Source organism: Belonocnema kinseyi, chromosome 10, assembly GCF_010883055.1.
Source record: "Belonocnema kinseyi isolate 2016_QV_RU_SX_M_011 chromosome 10, B_treatae_v1, whole genome shotgun sequence".
In the NCBI taxonomy this organism is placed as follows: Eukaryota; Metazoa; Arthropoda; class Insecta; order Hymenoptera; family Cynipidae; genus Belonocnema; species Belonocnema kinseyi.
The window spans coordinates 81,016,395-81,034,885 of NC_046666.1; the positions used below are offsets into that span (position 1 = coordinate 81,016,395).

The 18,491-nt window shown below is 32.1% G+C and overlaps 1 protein-coding gene across 17 annotated transcripts in view; it reads left to right on the forward strand.

The window, feature by feature from the left end:
- Window positions 1–18,491, forward strand: part of LOC117181817 (rap guanine nucleotide exchange factor 6-like) — a 493,078-nt gene that overhangs the window by 367,903 nt on the left and 106,684 nt on the right. The gene's annotated exons all lie outside the window — the stretch shown is intronic.

Genomic DNA, 18,491 nt, shown 5'->3' on the forward strand with positions numbered 1-18,491 from the left:
CATAACTTGAAGGTAATACTCCTTATTGACCGTACGACCTTGTGGTAAGACTTCCTGATGCACTACGCCACGGTAATCAAAGAAGACAGTGAGCAAAACCTTTACATTTGACCGAACTTGACGTGCTTTTTTCGGCCTTGAAGATTCAGGATGCTTCCTTTTTGGAACAGCTTGTATCACTTATACACATTTTTCTTACTCAGAGTAGACTCACCGTATGCAACTGTCAACATTACCTTTTCAGGCTTTTATAGAAAATTGATGAATGGTTTAAAATTTATATTTCCCTGCTGAAAGTTCAACTGAAAAGGTTTTTTTTATTGAAATTTAAATACCTTGTATTCTAATTTTTATTTTACCTTTCAAAATTCATCTCTTTTTAGTAAAAATTTCATGTTTGTTGGATTAAAATGCAATTTGAATCCAACAATAAGTTCCTAATAAAATTGTTCACTCTTGAACCAGTAAATTGCATTTTAATCCAACAAAGATGAAATATATGCTAAAAAGAGATTAATTTTGAAAGAGAAAATACAAAGTATTTAAATTTCATTAACAAAAACAAAATTCAGTTGAAATTTCAGCAGGGAAATAAAAATTTTAAACCATTAGTCAGTTTTCTATAAAAGCCTGCAAGTTTTAAACGAAAAGGATAAGTTCTTAATAAAATTGCTCACTTTTGAACCAGTAAATTGCATTTTAATCCAATCAGTAATAATGATGGACTTGAAATATAATGCTCAGAAATTGTATGTACATTTTTGTATTACGCCAAAGGTTCAATGTATCCGTATGCTTTTTGCAAATAGTAACCGAACTAATAGCATTACTTAAGTATTCGTATGAATTTTATTTCATTTATTATGTATATATAACCGAAGAAATGAATATTAAATAAAAAAGAAGAATTAGTCATCAAGAAGGTTAACATTCTACCGCCTGAGACGAATTATCAACCATGAAGAATTATTTTTTTTAAATTTTCACATTTTCAACGAAATAATAGTCTCATCATAATTATTTCTATTCATTTGATTCCTTTCATTCAGGGATTTTTTCATAAATTTCATTAATTCTTACATGCTCTACGTATATACTGTTCAGATGGTGAAAGAATATAATTATTTTTTTATTTTCTTTATATTGTTCTAATGAATATTCTAATAAAATATGCTCAGTCTTTTGTTTCTCATAAACTACACATTTCGAATTTCGAGCTCGTTTCACTTACTTCTCTGGATGACTATGGAGGGCGCTAAATGTCAAAACCCTCGTTCAATTTGCCTCAAACTCCCTTTGGCTGATACACGGCTATCTCGTATCCAGAGTGTGTGTGTGTCACTGTTTGCTTCCCATTCTTCCGATTTGTGCCACTTTGTCAATCAGCGAACTACTCGTTCCGCCCACGACTTTAAACAGTCTTTCAAGCAGAAAAAATTACCTTGAGAATGAATCTATTTTTTTAAATTTCAATGCTCAAAATTTTGGATTTGGGGATTAAACAGACCAAACATGATGAATCCGTTTTTTGAAAAAAAATTAGTTGCGCCTGATTTTAGTATTTTCATATTACTTTGGATGCTGGTGAATAATCTCACAAATACTTTTGTTACTTCTGATATTTGAAAGACTTGGTTTCATATAAAACATTGACATCCCACAGTGAGCAGGTGAGGTCTCGGGACAGTGTCAGCAGTGACACCCCTGCTAACGTGTCAAAAAACAAACCAAAAAATTACAGAATTGTATTATAACTAAAATTTTTTGTATGTGTTACCATTTGTACCCGAAATCAGGTAGAACTAGTTTTAGCTACTATCGGCAAGAAAACTATAGGGATCTGCCTTTGAAGCTTAACAACTCAGTCAAAAAAAATGCTAGTGCAACAAAAAAAACAGTCATTTAAAAGCTGAAAGTGTTCTAAGTTAATGAGCTTGAAGACGTTTATGTAAAAAAATTTTTGTGCTTGGCAGACTGAAAAATGTAAAAAAAGTAGGGATTTTTGGGTATATTTAAGAACAGTCAAGTTTAGAGCATTATTTCTTATACAAGGGGCGATGGAAAAAATTTGAAAAAATTCATGAGTATGAGGAAAACTGTTGTAAACCAGTTACAGTTGAGAAATTTAAAAAATAATAAAAATTGTTGCTGAAAAGTACAAAAATGTACTACGAAAACTATACGAAAAGTTTCGAACTTCATATTTTTTGCATTACCGTGACATAATTCGACCTCAGGAGTCAAATCATGAAATTGAAAAAACTGTGTCTGTGTGATAATTTTTTAAGCAAAATTATAATAACTATATTTTCAGTATAGAAAATAAATATTTTACCAAACAAAATAAAAAGTATTTTTAAGCAGAATAGTTCATTTCTCAAACAAACAGTTGAATTTTTAACCAAAAAGTTTATTTTTTAACCAAGAAGATTCATTTTCTAAAAAAAGAGATAAATTTTTTTTTTAAATTCATAAATTTTCCATAAAATAAATAAAGTTTCAACGAAAAATTAAACGATTTTCTAATAAAATATTCAAATTTACAGTCAAAGAGATGAATCTTTAACAACAACAAAAATGAATTTTTAACAAAGTGGTTCATTGAAGTAGTTACAATTTTGACCAGCAAAGATGACTTTTTAACAAATTAGTTGCCATTGCAACAAAATAATTAAATTTTCAACCAACAGTAGAAATTTTAACCAACACAGATGAGTTCTGCAGTAAAAATATAATTTTAGACGTTTCATCAAGATAAAAAAGTGATAACGAAAAATAGTTGGACTTTCTTATTAGGTTCTGTTCATTTAGTTTAAATTTAAAGGAAAACGAGAAAAGTGTTTTCGAATGAAAATAAATGTCTAAACTCATTATTAATAATTCGATTGACATTTCTATAAAATTACATTCATATTTCGAATTTAAAAATAGGTGATGGGTCAGCTTTAGTTTTGAGGGGGTTTCATCGAAATGTCACAAATTGTCACCCGAGCCATGGGTAGGTCAAAACTCATTCAAAGTAGAGTCAGAAAATCGCCGAAACTCGAAAGTAAACCAAAATCGATGTTCAATTGAGTCGCAACAAATTTGAACCACACAGACTCATAATGAGAATCTAGGGGAAATTCATCATTTTGAGACTGTTTTTTCTCATTCAAAGCAACGTAAAGTGTTGTTTTTAAACTGTCAGTCACCTGTCAAGATGATTTTGTCGGGCGTTATTTGGCTGAAATAGATGTTGATAAGCAGGTAAGTTGTAATAATAATAATAATAATAATTACCTAACTTTTAATTCCGTCTCATTTACCAGTGAGTATGAGTGTCTTGAAATAAAAATTGTACTTGGCGTAGTATAATTGCCAAATCTTAGGTTTGTTAAAACCGACATGATATTCAAACTACCAAAGCCGGGATGTAAAAACTAAGTCGTGACCGTCTGCATCGAAATTGATGCCTGTGGGTTCGAACAAATTGCCTCTAGATTTTCTGCATTCAACGAAGTAAAATTAGCTGTTGGTTGAAGTAAAAATATCTACTTGTATATGTAGACGGTCATGACTTTTTCTATACATCCCAGCTTTAGTTTAAATGTCAACGGCCATGACTAACCTAAGATTTGCAAGTTGCATTACGAAGTTTTAATTTTATTCTAAGTGACTAGTGCGCACTGTTAAATGCAAGGAAGTTGAAAATTAGATAAATATTATTTCAATTATTTTGCTTATTAATAATTATTTAGCCTAATATTGCAAAGCCAATAATTGCTTTGACAGGTGTTCTGGTGGGTAAAAGCGCGGTTCAGCACTCCACATCTCTCCAAATGAGCCCAAATTCAGTCTCAAAATGATAATTTGCCCTAGATGCCCAGATGTGCAACTACGCCCATAGGAATAAATATGAGACTGCAAATTCTCACTGTGAGACCAATGACATTTGACCTGCAACAAATTTAATACCAGCTCTTTTCTGGGATGGATGCTCCCCGGAACTGTTCAATATGGATATGCTATAAATCCTGCATAGATTTAAGTTAATAGATTTCATAATTTGATAATAATTGTTTAATTTTGAAACGTCTCGAATTAAATCAATTAAATTTGCTACCTCAAAATAGGTGAGATCGCCAAGTTTTAAGTTGTGATTGAGAAGATTTGCCTTTAAATTTAACATAAGAAAAAATCAACAAATGAATAAAACGTTTAGTCAGAGGTAATGTCATAACTTAGAATTATGAGTTGAATTGAAACATCAGCAAGTTCGTTGAAGCCTTAGACGCTTTAGCGAAATAAGTTCACTTCGTGAAACAACTGAACCGTAAAATGCGGTCGCTTCATCATCATTTCTTTTGACCTTCCTTTACTATCTATACGTTTTTCATTTGAACTAAATTATCAATATTATAGAAGCAGATAGAAAGGTCGAAATTGAAAATTAAATTATAATTAACTTTTCTCAGCTTTTTATTTTATCTTAAAATCGAAATAAAAAATATAAAGTAATAGATATGGTAAAAAAGCAAATTTCGTCTAAATAGTCTCATTAAGCGGACAGACAAATATTCTCACGTGAAATATTAGACATGGGACTCTAAAGAGTCTAAACTCTAAAGTAACTCTCAAAGTGTGAGAAAAAGTATTCTCAGGACCAAATTAGAACAGATTGGTACCGGAAATTGGGACCCTATTTTGTTGGTCGACCCATCCCTCTTTTCTCTTCAAAGGAACTAGCTTTTAGTCGCTTTCCTGAAATTTGCAATTACATCAATTTCAAAGAGCCTGCTTCCGGTTTTAAGATACTTTTTCCGATACCGTGAGACTCTTTGTGATTTGTTACCGTTCAAAATTTTAATATTTTTAACTGCAAAAGTATTTACAAATTGTTATAAGACTTTTAACCTTGAGAGGGCCGAAAAGCCAATATAAAGGCTCACCCCCTGATCAAGACTTTGTCTATGATCAATCAATGATGTAAGATACCTTTTGGGCCATTTTTCTGAGGTCAATTTTCCTCCCAAATTGCCGATCCTCTGAAGGTTGAAACATTGAAAATTAAATTCTAAGACTTCACTCGGGGAAAAATGTTTACACTGAAAAATAAACGTATTAAAAAATTGTATTATTCTAAAACTCAGTGGGATTGAATATTTTTCTCCACTGCGAAAACATGACTGTTTTATGGACGGCAGTCCCTTTCAGTTTTTAAACAAAAAATGTATAAGCTCGCTTGAAAATTTCGTTTCAAAATTTAAACTTTTAGAATGATTTTTACTTTTAGAGTTATTGAAATTTTCCACATTCTGGATTTTATGCAATGATTAATGATTTTCATTATTGTCCAGGTGTTATTATATAATATTGTTATTATTTGTGCAAAAAACTTCATAAATAATTGTAATCAAATCAAAAATAAACATAATGGTAAATAATGTTTTAGTTAATACAAAATTTCAGTCTAAATTCATCAAGATTTGATAAGAATGACAGGTTTTTCTACAGCGAAAATAAAATTTTGAAATAGGTTATACGCAGTGAGCATGCCGAAAGCTTTAGGGAAAGTCCTGTTTAAATACAAAATTTTGTTGATTCTAAAATACCTTCCTTCTAGGTTTATTATCTAATTTAAATTTTTTTAAATTTAAAATTGTGCAAAAATAAATCTCAAGAGAAACAATTTTTTTTTCGCTTCAGTTGTGAGTTTTTCTTTCGTATCCAGATCGACAGGAAGCCAATATAAAAATATATAGAAATATAGAGAAACACAGCTAGCAGGAATGGGTGGCTATTATTAGAGTGATTTTAGTTGTGAGATCCAGTTCTCTCTCGAGGGTCCTGTACTCTCGTCCTTCTCTCTTTCTACCCCTTCACTCTCCCTCTTGAACCGTCTTTCTCTCGTCAGCCCTCACTCACCATCACCAACTTTTGAAGCATACTGCACGCAATCCTATAGAACTGCTTTAGAATTTCCCATGGCTATGGCTATAGTATAATATAAATTATAACATATAACCTATGCCTATACTGATATACTCTATACATACTCTGTATATATATTATCCCTGCAGGACCCGCAGAAGGCCTTGCCACTCCCAGGTCTACAGTCCTGCAGGATCTGCCTTTGATATTTGTTTCGCTCGGAATTTTACTTCACCCCATTAAAAAATATTAAGGGAACTCGCTGGAAAAAGGAGAACGAATATTCCAACGTAGAGATCGTATTTAATTAAAATAAAAATTTATTTTTTCAATTATAATAACGTATGTTTTATAACAAGGTAAAACAATGTTCCATGAAAATAAATCATTTAATGATTATAAAACAAGAAAATGTAGACTAAAACGTGACAAAAAGAAATCTTTGGAACATTCATAACTTGAAGGCATTGCAGTTTTTTTCCAACATTTTGATTTAAAAAATGTAGCTTTTAAGCATTTAGAAGCATCGCAGTCTATGAAATATTTCAATTTAAAAACTCGCAGATTTATAAATTTCAGAATATTGAGGAGAACTTAATTTTTTTTTAATGTGAAAATTTGATAGCCTGTCTTTTAAAAAAGGAATTAATTTTTGTTTGGTTTTCTCGTGAGTAATCCGCTCACAGAAAAAACGAAAGATAAAATTTACATCGATTCCAGGTGAAAGATTCGCCGCAACGAAAATTAACCTAGCCAGATAAACTTTACATGAATCGAAGATAATTTCCGATTTTTAACCATGTCTGGAAAATCTTTCGTCTTATAATCGCTCCGTGTTTATTCGAGATGTAGCGAGAATTACGACGCCATAGCTATCTATCGTCGTTTAACTTCATTAAGTTGGAGAGAAATGGGGATTCCCACCTGTCAGTTGCCTTTTGCACGTTTTGCTAAACGGTATCAAATAAGTCGTCTACAATAGTGTAATTTATTTCGGAGAAGATATATCAGTAAGAACAAATTTTGTGTTTTCTGTTACTGATTCTACATATTTTCCCGAAATTTGCTCACTGCAGCGTGACGCAGATTTTTTCGTAGAATAAACTTTCGCCAAATAGCATGTAAACTTTAACATCGGGAAATTTTACATGCAACAAAATTTAACTTTATTTTTTTCCGAGCTATTTGGTAGAGGGGAGATAAAAGTTCCTAAGCTGCAAGCAGGTATTTCTACTTCTATATATAGAACTCAGAGTCTGTCCTTCACACACAAGTTTAGTAATTTCTATCTATCTTCGTACATATTCGACGGATAGGGTTGTGGGATAGGTGGATACGGTAATTCCAACAACGCTATAGTACCCACCCACCTCTGCAGGCTCGATACCAGGTCGCCGATGAAGCTTCATGAAACGAATATGACGTGGGAGCCCGAGAAATATTCGTTTAGAAATTTAAACATATTTTGAATACCTGGAATCCAGTTCCAAGGACTAAATATTGAACAGAATACTAAAGAAAATTATCTCCATTTAAAGAGACTATTAAATGACTAATTTTTAACATTTTAGGCTGAATAAAATTGAATTTTATTCAGTTTGAAATTGAAACCATTTTGCCGATTAGAAAATAGCTACTTCTGATACAAGTGCATTAAATAGGTGATTGCCGACGAAATTGCCGAAAAGTTGCAATTGCCTGTGTGAACATGTCACTCATGGAAATGTCCCTTTGTGTCAAAAGGGTGTTTCTTGAGACAAGTGGAATTTCCGCTTAAATTGAAGTTTGAAAGGATTTTAATTTGTCTCAAAAAGAATATTCTTAGAGCCAAATAATTATTTTTATATAAAAAGGATAATCACGTGGTTCAAAACAGAACAGGCAAGATTACTTTTTTTGTAAGTGGTATCTTGCTATTTTTGCAATGGCTTTCCGAGAAAACTAGTTTCAATTTTTTTACACTTTCTCACGAAATTTCTAATCCCAAATGGTGGTTTTTATTTTTCCTTTGTGTAAATTTACCTTTTTTCAAAGTACGCGTACGCGTCTATTGCGTCTATTCGCAAAATACATGTATTTTAAAGTGCGCATGCGTTAATATTATTCTGGCAAAGTTTGCTGGATTGTAGGACTTTGCCCATCGTTTTAGAGGCATGGAAGTCTTCCCTTTCGAGGTTGGTGTTGCAGGAAACATAACTTTATATGCGATAGTTACAATTTTTCAATTTTATTATATTCCTACGAGATCAAAGATAGTTGAGCTTCCACTATATTAGCCATTTTTAAGTGATAATAAATTGAGATAGGAGAAGGTTAATTTTCCAAGTGTTAAACTTTAAATGTTTGCCCGTGCCATAAGTGGAACTTTCATTTATACCACACTACACGTCTAAAGGGACTGAATTTCCCGCCATGAGCAGTAACTCGATTATGACATCGTTACAGGAAATTAAACAATGTATCCAAGGTGACATTAATTATTATTTTTGTCATATAACCTTTTCACCTCCGATTAATTATCTTAATTTAATAATACTTCATTTTTAATAGTCTGTTCAGTATAAAAAATAAACAATTCAGGAAAATTAATTTCCATTATAATTCTACTATAAAATGAAAAAATGTCATTGTCTTGTCCACTATGTATAAACTATATATTCTATCTTATTCACTTTAGCGTGATAATTGAACATTTATTCGAATTTAACCAATTTTGGTCGCCTTAATAAAACACAAAATGGAAACTCTAAATTAGTTGTGGGAAACATTTGCCTAATAAACCGTTTTATGAATTAAACTCGAAATCTGTTCAAAAGTTTACAAATTTTACCAAATTTAAAGTTATGCTTTTGGAAATAAGCATACTAGCTAAAGTCATGTATGAACCATTATTGTGGCGAAAAAGAATCAAATTAGCAGTATCAGCCATTCGGTTTGCACAATAAAAATAGTGGTGTCTCACTTTTAAAAAACAATTTATTTTTGATTATTTTATTTAATGAGAAGTTTTGATTTTTTTTCTTTTTTTATGAATAATTTACGAGCTTTACAGTGTATTTGATTTGTTTTTGGGAAACCTTTGATCTTATTTGTTACATTTTTCCATTTGAAAAATTCACTGATTCAAATTTAGAGAGAATATTTTGTCAATTTCTTTTTGCAGTACCGAAATTTATTTCCATTGCAGTTATTAGCATCGTTAAGTTTAAATAACAATTTTTCAATTTGTATTCAAGACCTTCCAACGAAATGGTTCCTGTATAATGAGTCGAAGTGTGACAAGCATATAAGAATACCACGACACCAAGATTGAATTTACTATTCGTGTACGAGGAATGTTGTAAAAAGTTCAGAAAAAAAGAAATGTGAGTAAAGGAAGATATACAGATAGATTTAGTAGAAAGGTTCACGTAAGCATTAAAACTTCTGCGGGGCTTTATGGATTTGCACTTTGTTGGCAACCGTTCTTACCGTTATGTTCCCATGGATTCGTCTTTGTAAGGACGTACTCCTGCGTAAATGCGTTATAGAAAATAGAATATATGTACAATATAGATCAAGAATACACCCACACGTTTATATACACTCGAATCTCGAATAACCTCCCTAAACAGCTAAACTCAATCCTACACACGCTTCCGAACGCTCTTATTCCTTCTCGGTCACGGAATCGATGCGCCTGATTGCGAGGATGAATGAGAACCGAGAACGGAAATCTCGCTCGACAAATCGTATTTGAAAAATTGCGAAAATCAACAGTCGAGACTGCTCAATCATTTATTTCCTGCAAACCCCCTCGCTTTATTCCCCAGTATTGCCTTAACTGCTCTCTCACAAAGTATTTAATATCTGGATAAATCTCTATGCTCACTTGACTGTAAAATACTAAAATCAAGTTTGGATTTATTTGGTGTGTATGAGTTTCGATACACTTTTTGGCGGATTATGGTTCGTACTTTTTAAAAAATTATTCTTAATAATGTACTAAATTACCTAAATAGCTGAAACACAAAAGCAACGGAATTTTACCAATTTGTGATACTGAATTCGGCGTTAAAGTACAGTCACTATATACTTGACCTGTTTCGTAAAATTACGGAACTGTAACGGAATAATGTGCAGTACCTCTCGTCCGGTAGTGGCTGGGATCTTACAGATGACACACTACAGTGATTGTTTAAAAACTCGGTTGAACAGAGTGACTAGAAACTTTTAGAGTTTTCTAGAACATTGAAAAATATTCCAGACCATCCAAAATCCTCTGGGGCATTAAAACAAGTGTTTAGAATTTTTCAGGATATTATTACTAATATGTATTATACAGCAGAAATAACAGAAAATTTAAGAATAGGGGATTCTGTAATATTTGTGAATCCTACCAAAAACATATGTAATTCAAAAAACATACCCAGTATAATTGCATTATACACTTTTGAAATCACAATTGGCAAAGTATAATTTCGAAAAAAAGGTATGCATAACGAAATATGTTTAAAAACTGTTTTTTATAGTGCCCTAAAGATACTATTAAAAAAAATTTTTTTAAACTATTTTCGAACTAAAACTTGGTGTTATTAAATATATAAGCAAAATTACTTTAAAAAATGCTGTCTATAGGAGATTGATGAGGTACGTTAAACGGACCCAGATTGATGGTATACCATCAGTCTCCCATAGCATGTCTAAAATAATTTTCCGGTGGGATTGTCTTTAAAATTCAAAAAGATATATTAAATCATGGAATAATCTAAAGCATTTTAGAATCTAAAAAAAAATATCATTATATTCTAGAAAAATCAATTATAAAATTCACGCAATATTCTTAAAATTTTAGTTTCCGATAATTTCAGAGTACTGAAGATCTTTCGAGGATATTTTAAAACATTTTGCAGAATATTCCACAATATTCGTTGAGGCCATCCAGGTGAAGCCCAGCATAAAATAATAGCTGGTAGTTATATAATATGGGAAACATGAAAAGAAAATTGGAACAATAAAATAAGAATAATAAATAGTGATACAACTTTTAATAAAATTCTAACTTTTCCTCCGAAAGTGTCCTTTTCGCGGTTTTATTTTTACCTTTTCCGCCGGAAATTCAAGGTGGACGAATTGCTCCCCACAGATAAACTTTTCGAACGATTCAGTGCGCCAACTGTTACAATAACAAATGCTTCGAGCGTAATGACAATGCACGTCTATAACAATGAAACCATCCAGCCACCGTGCGATTGGACTTTGCCATAGGATAAAAGGATAAAAAGGAGAATTGTACGAGCGAAAAAATAGGGAAACGTAGGAAGAAGATGAGTCCTTGTGAAGATCCTTTATCTCTTTCATTTTGCTTGGATTTTGCACAGGTCGTTCATTGTTCTTACGTATACCCCAATCCATGCCCGTATCGTTAAATGTCTGATGGCCTTGAGTAAAATATGTTAGGGGAGAAACGTTTTAGCATTATCGCCAAATTTCCTGGAGCAAAATAAAAAAAATATATAATAAAATATGCCGAACTTTAAAATAAAATAAAATTGGTCATCATCTTTTATGTGTTACGTCAGAAAACTGAATACCGTTATTAAATCAACATTAAAAGTACAGCATGGATGGGACGCAGCATATCTTGTAGATTTTTGGTCGCATTATAAATCCGCATCTGAATAGGAAATACTTTAATCATGTCAGGTTTTTGAGAGAATTGACGTCAAAATCTCAGAAATCTGACGTGATAGATCACGCAGAAAAAAAGGTTAAAATTGTAAAATCTAATAAAAAAGTCTGTAAATGTTACAGAAAATATCCGTAAATTTATAAATTAACTGAAAATGTTGTAAACTCTATAGAAAATTCGGTAATCATTACAGGAAAATTATGCGGTCCCTATTTTAACTGAAACTCCTGTAACCTTAGCAGAATTTTGCCTGCGTGAAGCATTTCACTTTTGAATTCGAATTCAACCACCAAAAATCTTCGGGAAATGATAACGATTATTCACGTTAAACTTCTTATTCCGACCTGTATGTTACCTGTTACCTGTATAATGTATATCAGCGATTCCCAAACTGCTACCCTGGGTAGGGTGGCTACCCGGCGCTAGGGGGATGCCACCCCGGGCCGGGTAGCTCGGTAGGCTCCAAGGCAGGGTCCCCGCTGTAAGCATGGGACTATTTTCTTTGACATAGCATTCATGTCTTTCATTGTTCTGAGATTGAGACCTGTTACAAAAACTGAAGTTATGAAGGTATGACATAACTAAATTTAAATGAGCTGAATCCATTTCGTGATATAATTTTAGAAATATGGAAAAAAAGTTCATAAAAATCGGTTAATATTTTCACTAAATTTGTCCAGAAAATACATTACTGGACTACTTTGCAGCGCAACAAAAGTGCAATAACTTTTGAAGTTATTAACCGATTTCTGTCAATCTTTTTCTAATGTTCTCTTCATAGTCCAGAAAATCTAACGCTGCCTATTAAAATTCGCTAATAAATATGTAACTAAATTTTCCATTTTTCCTAATCGGCTCTAATTTTCATATAATGGGAAGGTCGTGCGCATGGACATAGGAAACACGGAACTAGGCATGCCATTGTGGGGTTGATGCAATGAGGGGGAAGGTCCGCCATCTTTTGATGTGCCGCGACAAACATGGCAGCGCCCACATATTTATATTTTCATCCACAGTTTGTCGGAAAAAATGCTCCTACGCATAATCAAGTGGCACATCGTAAGATGGCGACTCTCCTCACTCATGGAATTCTCCCCTCTCCTGTGGATTCAACCCCGCTCGCCAAGTTAGGATGGCATGCCTAGTCCCGTGTTTCCTATGTCCATGGTCGAGCGCGACAAGCCAGCACATGCCCGCGTCACAGTCTGCCAAGTGTGTCCCCCCTTGGGTTTGAGTATTATGAAAAAATATGAGGGTGGCAAACCTGCCGCTCCCCAGAAAGAGCGAAAAAAGTTTGGGAATCGCTGCTGTATATAAACACAAAATTCGGCAATGGCTTAAATCCCATGATCCTTTTGCGATTCTCACAAACTCTCATTCGCCAACTGAACCACTAACGAGCACTATTTCCATAATATTCCCATAATGTGTCGATCTGACTCCCCCATAGCTATTTACTTACGCTCTCAAGCAGCATTGAATAAAAGAGAATTTTACTCCAATTGAGTTTTCAAAAGTTATCGCAAAGATAATCTGGAAAAAGTCGAAAAAAAAAATTAATTGCGAATAGATCTATGGAGTTGTTTAACTATAAAAAATGCTTCCAACCTTAAAAAATAAATCAATAAAGTTCTAACAAGCGTTCGACTTATAAAATTTCTAAGTTTGAATTCATATCATTTGAAAATTATATAAAAACAAGGCCGATTTTTTGTTTCGTCTTATGTTTTCTTATATTAAGTTTTCGGGAAGGCAAGGCGACAGGTTTTGTTACGGCCGCTTTCACAGCTGCCGTATAAGTTTTCAGTTCATGAAATTCCAATGTGGCATTTGACATTCGGATTCAAATCCTACGGCCTACGCCAACCTACAATATATCCCATCATCCTTTCGTGCATCACGTGTATGATCATGAACCATAAATTTCCAGTGCTTATATCCATTTTTACGCTGTAGTTCTACTCGTAATAAAACTTTCGTTTAACAAGGACTTTATACAAAATGTGATTATAAACGATGATTTTATAAATTTTGTAATACCTTGTATTTATTTATATTTATTTTAAAGAAAACTATAATAAAGTAAAAATGACAAGTTTGATTATCGATATTTGAAAATATAAAAACATCAAAAAATCTCTTTTTCTATCTCACTAATTATAGAGTGGGTGAGAAAGTTCGGCAAGACTCTTAAAAACCACCCTTAATACATCCAGACCTAAAATATATATATATCATTTTCTCAAAAACGCTTGAATGTACAAATCAGATTTCATATCCGCAAAATGCTCTCGAAACAGGAAAAATCGGGTAGGTGCCATCTTCCATTCAATACTAAACGAATTTTCAAAAAAAAAAATTATTTTCAACGGAAATGATGAATTAAAAAAAAGTAGTTAAAATTCCATTCAATTATATACTTGCATTTTCAAAGAAAAATATTAATTATCAACCAAGAAGATCACTTTTCTAATAAAAAATTACAATTTTCAACTAACAAGATGAATTTAAAAAAAAAACGAAGTTTCAACAAAATAGTTAATTTTTCAACCAAAGAGGTCATTTGTCAATTGAAATTATGACCCTTGAAACAAAAAAATTAATTTTTAATAAATTATTTCAACTTTTAACCACGTATAATTAGTTGAATTTTTAACCTAAAGGATATCCATTTTCAACCAAGAAGATTAATTTTCTACCAATAACGACAAATTTCCAATAAAATACATGGATTTGAAATGAAGTAGTTGAATTTTCAACCAAATAGTCGAATTTGTAACTAAAAAAATACGTTTTCAAATAAAAGTGGAATAGTTAAATTTTCAGTAAAAAGATTAATTAATAATTTTTAAAAGCGCATTTTCAGCAAAGCAGTTAATTTTTCAACCAATGAGATGAATTTTCACCTGAAATGATGAATCTGCAACCAAAAAACAACGAAAGAAGGTTCAGTGATATTCAAAAACTTACCTATTCTAAATTATATCATTTCTAAATTCATTTAAAAATACTTTTCTGTGGAAATGTTTACATTAAAATATCTTCTTTACCATTATTATTATTTACTTCTATTTTTGTTCCAAAAATGAGGTTCATTATGTCACTTCAACTAACCTCGAACTGTTGACAGATTGTCGTATTTCACAATTAAAAGAAAAACAAAAAATATATACACATATATAAAATCACCAAAAAACTTCATTGATTCAAATGCAGAAGTACATGACTTGGAATTATTCTTAAGAACCCCAGTTTGCCGAGGTGATCTTGCGGTCGCGCAATTTTCCTGCGCTCCCCGTTAGTTTGTAATGTCGGTATCGTGGACTTGGGATACTCAAGCGAACGTTAAACCAAGAACCGGCTCGAGAAGATAATTCGAGAGGGAACTAGGAAGTAGATTGAATAAGAAAGTGTTAGCGATGATTTGCAATCAAAAGGACATAATGAGACTGTTGATATATGCCTACCACCTACTCAGAAAAATTAAAATTTCTCGCTCAATTACATCATCTGATATGCATTATAATTCCACTACACCGAGTTGTTTTTAGTCTGTTAATTAATATGTCATTGAGAGAATTTTTCAAATAGCAATTACTAAATTTTAGACAAATATAAAAGATTTTAATAAAATTATGTGAAACTTTGAAACTGTTTAAAACCTATTTTAAAGTTTAATGTTTTGATTATTTTTTCGACAACAAAAATGGTGATTCTGGTTCTTATTTTGATTGATGCGAAAAGCCTTGCTTTAATCTTTTTAAATAATTTAATTTGGCAGTACTAATTTCTGGTACATAAAAATTATTCCGTATTTTTATTATTTTTTGTTCGGAAAATGATTATAAAAGGCATTTTCCTTATTGAGAATTATTATGAAAATATAAATGCAATTTATGTGTACGCAGGACAATGTTTCTCCTTTCTCAATGGGCTGCGTATAACTGCGTTATACTTTACTGGATGCTGTTATGCAATTATGCACTTGTAGTTAATTGCAGGACAATTCTTCATTTTAATGTTGAGGAACAATAAAAAACAGCGTGGAAAAAAACATTTCAACACATGTAACTTGTTTTTGTCAGGAATTTATGAAAATTAGGCAATTTTATCTCCATTTATAAAGTAGAGCATAAAAAATAAATTACATCTCAACAAATTAAAAAAGAAAAAATTATTCATTTAGACAATGAACTTAGTGTTAAAGATGTGCATCATGTGCACTCCAACTCAGAAGTTACACGGTTAAAAATGTTGAATATTTTACCGTACTTTTACTATACTAGTGTAAGGCAAAATTACAAAACATTTAGGGGAGATCACTCTACAATAGATAATAAACCTACAGTAGATAATCATTAAAATACTGATGTATGTAAAATAATTAATTTAATTTAATTAATAGTTCGGACACTATATGCGTAAGATGAGAATTGTATGTACCTCAATAGTCTTGACTCTAGCGCGTAACGCATTCAACTTAGAGCTCCATTCTCCGTGCCTTTGAATTTTTTTTTTTAACTTTCTTCCACAATATTACAGTACCAGCATTTGAAAACTTCAATGTCATATATTAAAACATTACCTTATGTCGTTAATAGTTCTAACTAATTTTGGAAAATATGCTGAAGCGTGTTTTTAAAAAGGAATATTTCAGGTTAAAATATTTTCTTTAACCGTAATTGTTTTGAATTTTCTTCTATTAATTACAAAGTTGCAATTTGTATTCAAGGACTGTTTTTATTATTCATTGAAGGATCAGGCACAACTCTGTTTAGTTCGTCTTTAGTGATATTAAAATGAAGTCAAAGAAAAATGTTTTTTATTAAAATGTTCAATTATCTATTTAGTGTCAAAAAAAATTTTATAAATGACTAGGATTTAAATAATTTTCAGAGTTACTGTCATTAAGTGCATCCATAATTAAGAAGAGATGTAAAATTCTCATTGAAAATGGAGGGGAAAAAATTATTTGAAAGATTCCTGAATAATATGGTTAATTTTAAATGGTAGCTTGCTGAAAAAAAATGCAGACATTAATCGAGTAGCCAGTACACTTATGTGCATTGAAAATGCGACGCAATAACTTTAGCTTAAAAAGACCGCAAAAGTCCTCTGATTATGAATGTGAAGGTTACTTTTTCGTAATCTGTTGCCGCAATTTTTTAACCATTTTTTTAAACAATTACTATATTTTTTAAGATAATAATTTTATAAAAGAGTATTAGGAAAAAAGCTTTACCGCCTTAACAAATTTATCATGCAACGACCCGTTTTCAAGTTAGAGCGTTATAAACAATTGACTTTTCACTGAAATTGAAATATTTACGGCTGCATATCATATGAATGAGACCCTAGTTAAAAGAAACATAAGAAGCCACAGAAACACGAGAGCTTGAATGAACAAATGCACGGACGTGAAAGAAGCTAGAGAAGTATGCCAGGACAGAAAAGTGTGACGGCAAATAGTTAATAAAGAGAGTTGGCTTTTTAGAGAGATTGATAAAAAAACGCTTAAAAGCGAAAGCTATATCACAAAAACTATTTTTATTCGAGGTAATTTCCCCAAGATTATTTACAAAATTTATAGCATCGACCTTGTACAATATACGCAAAGTCTTTTATTAAGAAGTTCCAAGAAATTGCACACTTAGTTTTTAAAAAGGAACATTTTTAACACTTATATATTAACACAGGTTTTACTTCCGTCGGAAAATCTTCTTTTCCCTCGTGAAGCAAGTGTCCTGAAAAAGTATTTACATTTTTGTCGAAAATTTTCGGTCCAATAGTTTCCGAGAAATGCAGCCGCGTATGTATCAATTTTAGTTGAGTTTAAATTGTTTATAATGCTCTAACTTGAAAACGGTTCGTTGCATGAAAAATGTGTTAAGACATAACAGTTTTTTCCTCGAACTTTCGGAAAATAATTTAGAAAATTGTTATCTTAAAAATAATGTAATTGTTTAAAAAAATTTGCACCAGATTTAGAAAAAGTATCCTTGATATTTATAATCAGAGGACTTTTTCGGATTTTTTAAGTGAAAGTTACTGCGTCCTTCTGTTAGTGAATACGGGAGTGTTACTAGCCACTGGATTATATGCAATTGGCTAGCGGTGCCGGTAGCGTAATATTGTTAATGACAACAAATGAGAAACGCGCAAACAGGGAATAGGGAGATATAGCGAACTTGCTGCAGCGAGCAAAGCGTTACATAGATCGTTGTACCGGAAGATACGGTTCGGAGATTCCACTGGAAATTGAAATTCTCTTCCTTCCTTACCGATCGGGAACCAACTCTCTCGACCACTCTTGTCACGGCGAGCGTTCCACTATTCTCTGCACGGAAAAAAATCCGGGTGGAGGGCAGTACCAAAAACCCTAGAACCAATGTTGTCCGCGTCAGCTGGACTTCTATCGGTTCGAAAAAGGAACTACGGTACACTGTTAGGAAAATCTGTACGAGTTTTATAGGGGGCGACCCATGTAACGGCTTTTAAAAAATCGATTTTTTTTTTGCCCAAATGGAAGCTTGGCATCCCAAAAACATGCTGCAAAAGTTTCAGAGTCGCAGGTGCCTTCTTTATCCCCTAAAAAGCGCCCCGCGCAAATGTACTTGAAGTTACGAACGTGCATAGGAACGAAATTAAAGATTTTTTTCCCGAATGTTGTTTTTCCCAAATCATTTAGGATGACAAAAAATGATATTCCATCGGAAGAAGTTTTCGAAATTTTTTTTTTTTAGGAGTTAAATACCCTTACAAAACACCAATTACTCAAACATGCCAAACACAATTTTGATTGTCGATATTTGGAAATATAAAAACGTCAAAAATCCTCTTTTTTTACCTCATTAATTATCGACGGAGTGAGAAAGTTTGGCAAGACCCCTAAAAACCACCCCTAACA